A 7,417-nucleotide genomic window follows, 5' to 3' on the forward strand; every position below is an offset into this window, starting at 1 on the left:
TATATATATATATATATATATATATATATATATATATATATATATATATATATTGAGTTTGTTAATTTATGTAAAGACTTTTTTAGTTGATACATTTAAGTAGAGTGTATCAAGTTTTAGGTTACAAAAAAGTCTTTGTTAAAAAAAAACTAACAGTAAATTCAAGGGTATTTTAATAATTTTATAATTAAAAAAAATAAAAAATATTTATTTTTTGTATGATTGGTTTGTAGATGGATACTTATTACATTTTATTATATATTTTTTAAAACGTAATTGTTTTTTAAAATAAAAAATAAAATAAAAGGTAATTGTTTTTTAAAATAAAAAATAAAATAAAAGGTAATAATTACCCGGACTAATAAGATGACAAATAAATAATTTTTATTTTTATTTATTTTAAATTAAATTTTAAAATTATTAAAATACCCTTGATTTAAAGTTAGTTTTTTTTTAACAGGGACTTTTTTGTAACCTAAAACTTGGTACACTCTACTAAAATGTACCAATTAAAAAAAACTCCTTAAGTAAATTAACAAACTCATATATATATATATATATATATATATATATATATATATATATATATATATATATATATATGGGTTGGCTAACTTGTGTATGTTTTTTTTTTCAATTGGTACATTTTAGCGATATGTACCGTAGTAGACAAAAATATCCTTATATATCATGTACCGAGTTTTAGTAGACAAAAATACCCTTATATATCATGGATTCTAAGATTTAAGGTTAAGGGTATTTTAATAATTTTCATTCTCAAAATTAAAAAATAAAAAACAAGAAACCCTCAAACCCTTGCTCAATTCCCTCATTCCTCTCAATCCTTTCTCTTTCATCTCTCTCACTCCAACATTTTTTGTCATCCTTACATGGTAGACTCAACTGAAAAAAATCAGAAACACTCGTCTAACCCTAATCTACCTTCCTCGCTTAACCCTGAGAACTTGGATAAATAAGTAGGAATAGAAATATTACAGGAAGTAGGAGGCGATCCTTTTCAGAAACAACCTCTCTTATATTGATGAAAGAAATTAATTTTTTTTTCTCCCTTAATAAGATTAGATAGCAATTATGAAGAAATGATTCAAAGCTCCTCCTTGAAAAATGAAGAACGTTTGGAAGAGAAGCTTTTGATTGGATAAGAAGCCTTCATTGCCATGCCTAAGTCCCTTTGCATTCTAATATAACCATTTTTTCCCCATTCGGATCCCTACCAGTTCTTCACTGTCCAATATTTTGTTCCATCTTGAGTTGTTCCTTACCCCACAATTGTTACCTCATGATTTAGACCAATGCCACAAAATCCGCGTAAATACTTCATGCACTTAATTATTTTCAAGCTATGATCACACTCAAAACCATTTTCTTTCCAAAACTAGATAATTAAGAACCATGTTTTGTGCTTTAAAATTATAAATTCACAAAATAAGTTATGAGGAAGAGGTTGATTAGAATTAATAATACTAACAGTTCGTAGGTTTTTTTTTTGAGTAAAACTATAACTTGATTCTTTGAAGGTTTCATATTGAACAGTGAAGGAAAGTAGATTAGGGTTAAGCGAGTGTTTCTGATTTTTTCAGTTGGGACTACCATAACGATGACAAAGAAACTGTTGGAGTGAGAGAGGGGGAAAAAGAAAGGGTTAAGGAGAATAAAGGAGATGAGTAAGGGTTGTGGGGTTTCTTGTTTTTTTTTTTTTTAATTTTTAGAATGAAAATTATTAAAATACCTTTAACATTAAAGCTTAAAATCCACGATATAGAAGGATATATTTATCTACTAAAATCCAATACACATTGTTAGAATGTATCAACTAAATGTACGCAAATTAATAAGTCCATATATATATTAAATATAATTTGTTTTTAGATATAAAATTGAAATTTATTCACCTCGATAATATGATCTTCAAACTTTATAAATAATAAATATAAGCATTCTAATTCAAGTGACATCTATATTTATACTATTAACATATTTCAATTCAAATATTATTGAATTAAAAGAATTATATTTGTTATCTTTTAAATTTGCGGAACAAAATACATTAAAATTTTAAATTTAAAAAGTAAAATATATTAAAATTTGAGACAGTGAAAATTTTCAATTTTATTTCAAATTTACAAACAAAAGCCATAGTCCTACTTAAAGATGTTCTTTGTTTTTTTATGGAGAATTTGATCTTGAAATGGAAGAGGCTCTCTAAGTAAAAACTTTGGGTCACATGATACAGTCTAATTAAAATATTTAAAGAAAACACTTTCCCATGAAAAAATAAAAGGTGCAGATGTCTATCACCTGAACGGTTCTCCTAACAAATTAAATTCATGGTTTACACTAATAACGATGAAAGGGATTCAAGTTTTTTAACAATTGAATCCGGCAAAAGCTAATGTGCTTCTGAACTGAACAGTATTTTTAATACCTCGTAAATAAACACTAAAAAACAACTCATAAAAAATGTTCTCATGTTGTAGTTCACCAATACTCCAATATGTTAAACTAATCATCGAATATAACTTAGTTAAAATAATCGTTTTTCATGCAATCAATACTCTGTCATCACTCTTATCCATACGAAAATGAGCAAAAGGAGCACAATATTTTGTTGACTCCTCCATACATAGCTCACGAATGCTGAGGCAGTCTAGCACATGGTCTATATGTCAACTAAAGACAAGCATTATCCACAGCCACACTTCAATATTGCACTGAACATAAAAGGTAAACAAGCTTCCAAATAAAGTATATTATTACGTTTATTGATGAACATTGACCTTCATTGTACACTGATATAAGGTGATATTTAGAAGAGTTTGTTGGAAAAGATCTTTTTTATGAGGTTCTTGATAAAGTTTATAAGGTAACAAGAGTTTGTTAAATAAACATCTGATAGTGTTTATCCAAACGCATCTAAGTCACTAGCACACAATCTTCGTTGAGAAAATCAAGTTGATTCCCTTATTAAATAGGAAAATGATATTTTAACACCAATTTTTGACACTATTTTGACACTACATACGTGTCAAAATGTGATTGGACGATTTCAAATTAAAAAAAGCTGAAACGAGGGCATATTTTTGAAATATTCCAATCACATTTTGACATGTGTACAGTGTCAAAATAATGTCAAAAAATTGGTGTTAAAATATCATTTTCCTATTAAATAATACTTTAAAGTCTGAACTGCTAAAAAGTAGCTGCGATGCACAACACAAGTTTTTTGAAACCATTCAATATGCTCTTCCTCAAGTCTGAAAATAATGTAGAAAACCAAAAGTTGGGTATATTGGACCTATAATACAAGTTTTGCCTCCTTATTATCAGCACTCTGTATGCGTCCTTATTGTCATCGTGCACATAAAGGAAAACAGTAAAGTTATCTCACTAACACTCAAGACAAAATAACCAAACCCCAAATCTCAATTGCAGCATAGTAAGTGTGAGTGATGCAGTAACCCCATATCGGTGTTGACATTAGAAAGTAGATTTTTTAACCTCATTCAATCTCACAAACTAATTTGCATAATTACACGACAAGGATTGCATCCTTCTTATATAATGAATTGTTCTTTATTTCTAATACTTCTAATAGTTGAGAACAAGTCTTTCTAGATAATCACTCTTAAGTGCTATGATTTGACTTATTTTTACATTAATAGACTATTTATAAGTTGCTTGGCATGATCTTCAACTACATGCATTAATTATAACTACCACACTTGATGAACTTTAGTATACCTTTTCATCATTATTACTAGAAGTACTTCTAACCTTTATTGTTTTTAAGATAATTAATATAACAACATGAGGTTTTTTATAAGAGATGCAGGAAAGGTTCAGCATAAAGCAAACCTATATTAGAGTATTTATATATTAATTGTCTTCCTCATCTTTATTTAAGTAACTTTCAAATCACATTAAATTTCTAACCTATTATGTCACTAGTGAATTTTGTATTTTCAACTCCTCTAAGGAGATATACTGGAGATGGATTAATGAATTTTCATTCTTATATGAAACTATTTTTTCATTTATACCCAATGTGAAACTTAGATTTAGATTTAGATTCTTAACAGAAGTGACAACAATTAAATATTAGAACGTGAGTTTAGGCCTAACTCAACCCTACAAAACTTCCAACACACTCCTTTCACGCCGAGGTATAGACATCTCGTGCGTGATATTAGAAATTGGGTGGTCCAATAGCGGCCCGACAACGGGTGGAAACAAAATTGCCCACTTAAAACTCGCTAGGATAGGCTCTAACCATGGCTTTGATACCATATTAGAATGTGAGTTTAGGCCTAACTCAACCTCACAAAACCAGCTTGTAAGGTGAGGTTTGCACCTCAGTTATATATTATAAATTGGCCTTATCTCTAGTCCACTTGGACTTCCAACATTAAAAAAGTTAGAGAAATACTACGGTTGAGTGCTGTTATTATATCATGGAAACTAGACAAGGATGGTTTGGACATTGTAAGTGAATAGGAAATGGTAATTAAGGCTTACTAAGGATTATGCAGAAAAAGATGGAGGAAGATACGGAACTTGGTGCTGCAGCAATAATTAAGTGGTTACGCACCACTCAACATAAGCTAGCGCTGATCAGTTTTTCCTGGTGGTACTTGTGAATCTCTTGTTCTATTCACCACTGAACTGTTGACATCATATGATACCTCTATTTCTTGCATTTTTCTTTTCATTTCAGTTTTTTGTGCAGTTAATACGCACAGGCACAACCATTGTTTCCAATTGCGGTCGCTTCATGCTTCATACTGCAAGAAAATTACAGATAAATGTCATTGATTGCTGTAGCCATAACGGGATTGCAGATTGTAGACCACAATTTAAAGCATCAGCTAGCAGAGATTAATTAATGAGGGAATAAAGGAACACATATAGAACAAATTTTAATAATTTATTACACAGATAAGACAACATATAGTTATGGTCAACCTTAAACTTTAGTATAGAACAAATATTAATAAAAGAAATTAAACAATACAACACATAATTATGTATATGAGATCCTAAGTAGTCAACCTTAAACTATAATATAAAACAGATTGTAATAAACTTTTAAACATATTTTAACCTAAACAATTTATTTATCATCATACTTTACATTCATTATTTACACATACTTTACATTCATTATTTTGTTTTCAATCTCTTTCTTTCTTTACAAATATAAAAATTAACGTTTTTTTAGTAACCAAAATACTCTTAAAATTGAATTACAAGTAGTGGATCTGGTGTAAAAAAAACATTTTCCTTCTCCTTTTTCAAATATTACCAATAAACAGAGCCATTGTTTTAGAAAGCTGCAAGCAAGTGACAGCTACAAAACAAGAATTGTAGCCTAAATGAAAGCAACATCGGGAAGAGTGAGAATCTACTCCAGCTAGTCGGGTACGAATTTGTCCATGACAGTTATCTGTTCATGATCATGAAAAGCAGACACAATAATTGCCCTGAAGAAAAGTTCATCCCAAGCAGTACATAAATTATTTAGACAGAGATAACACCATTTTACTCTTCAATGCACACAGAAATAAATTGAAGGCAGTGAATATGATGTGGAATCAGCTTCATATTTCGATCTACTATTCTATCTACATATACGAAGAAGAAAAATTAAAGCAAACATGATAGTATAACGAGAATCCGCAAAAAGTGGGAGTAGTAGCAGCATTAGTCAAAGGCCGTAATCATAAAGAACGAAGAAAAAACATTGGAAAAGCTTAGAGCATGATGATCATAGTGCCAAATTAGAATAAGGACAAACATTTAATAGCTTATTAGGCGGTTGGAATAATAAGGAGACCAATAAGCTGCTGCTAGCTGTACATTTCCATAGAATGCTCAATGATGGAAATGAGATTGTTGCTCAAAATCTAACATAATGAATTCATAAGGCATCTTAAGAGGGCCAAGCCAACTTCACTCCACAACAGCCATATACTACTAGTAACATTTTTTCCAAAAGGTATGTATATGACTTTACATAAAGCAAAAGGAACGTAGAAAGTGTTCTTTCCTGTGCTGCAACATGCTTAAAGAAAATGTCTTCAAAGAAACAGTTAACAGAAGGTTTCACACATGAAATCATGTATATATGTGATGAGGGCAATGGTAGCGCAGACCAAGGCAATCACAAGAATCCCAGATGAAGGGTGTTTTCATTAAAGGCTACAAATGTTTTTCTCAATTTCAAAAGTTGGTTTTGTTCATACTTTATTATACCTGTGAAAAAGCTCAAACTCTCAAATTCAAAAGTTAAACAACATTTAGTCTAAGTTGGGTCCAGTGAGATAAACACTAAGAAATTCTAATTTTGTTGAATTGTTATTGGTTGGTCTTTCACCTAATGCATTTGTTGTGAAGATGGAGATGGATTAGTTGCTTTAGTACCTAAAGTGTCACGCGTGGTTTTGGTTCGTTGACCATGAAGAGGGCCATTAACAACACAATTCTTTTTTACATTTTCTTGTTCTTGAATGAAATTATATACTTAAACTATGATATACCTTATCTCTATACATTACACAAATAACATCTTGGGACTCGCCGATCTTCAAAAGAAATATATGAAACATGGAATATATGAATGTAAATGAACTCATATTTAGTTATTCATCATCTCATAACTAGATATGAAACATCTTCTAGAAGACTGATATATCTTAAATTCACCAAATCTTAGTTGATCTATTATGTCAAGGTAATTCGTTGACTAGTAACATAACAAAATAATAATATCTGACAATGGTGCAAATTTCACCTTTAAAACTAATTTTATAAAGTTAAATTAAGCATAAACTTACTTTAAAATGATTAAAAATCTATTTTAATCTCCAATTAATTTTATTGAAATTATCGTGTCATTCATTATTGGATTTTAAATTTATAAACATGTATAATTTATTTTAAAATCTGATGCTAAAATATTATCATGTCTCATAAAATTCAGTTAAATTTATTAAATAAGAAAAAATTAAGTTTGCTGCTTTAATTTTAAATTTATTTAATTTTAAATATTTCATTATAATAAATCATTTAAATTTCTTGTAGTGGATATCGCTTAGTAATTTTAAATAATTTTATGATTGAACCAAAATATTAAATATGTGAAAAGGCAAAATATTGAATTAAGTTTTATTGTGTATAGAGCAAAAGGTGGAAATAGACGTAAAAGAGAATACATTAAAGTGATATGTGAGATTATTAAAAGTGGTGGGACATGTGAAGAGCAGGTTCTTGGTAAAATAATGTCCTTTTAGTACTGTACTACGTCAAAGTTTGGAAAATCAAACGGAATAGCGAATATTTAATTTTATATATAATGAATATGTGATTGTGATTAATTCACGTTGAAAATTGCATTGTT

Source organism: Vigna radiata, chromosome 8 (assembly GCF_000741045.1).
Source record: "Vigna radiata var. radiata cultivar VC1973A chromosome 8, Vradiata_ver6, whole genome shotgun sequence".
Taxonomy (NCBI): Eukaryota; Viridiplantae; Streptophyta; class Magnoliopsida; order Fabales; family Fabaceae; genus Vigna; species Vigna radiata.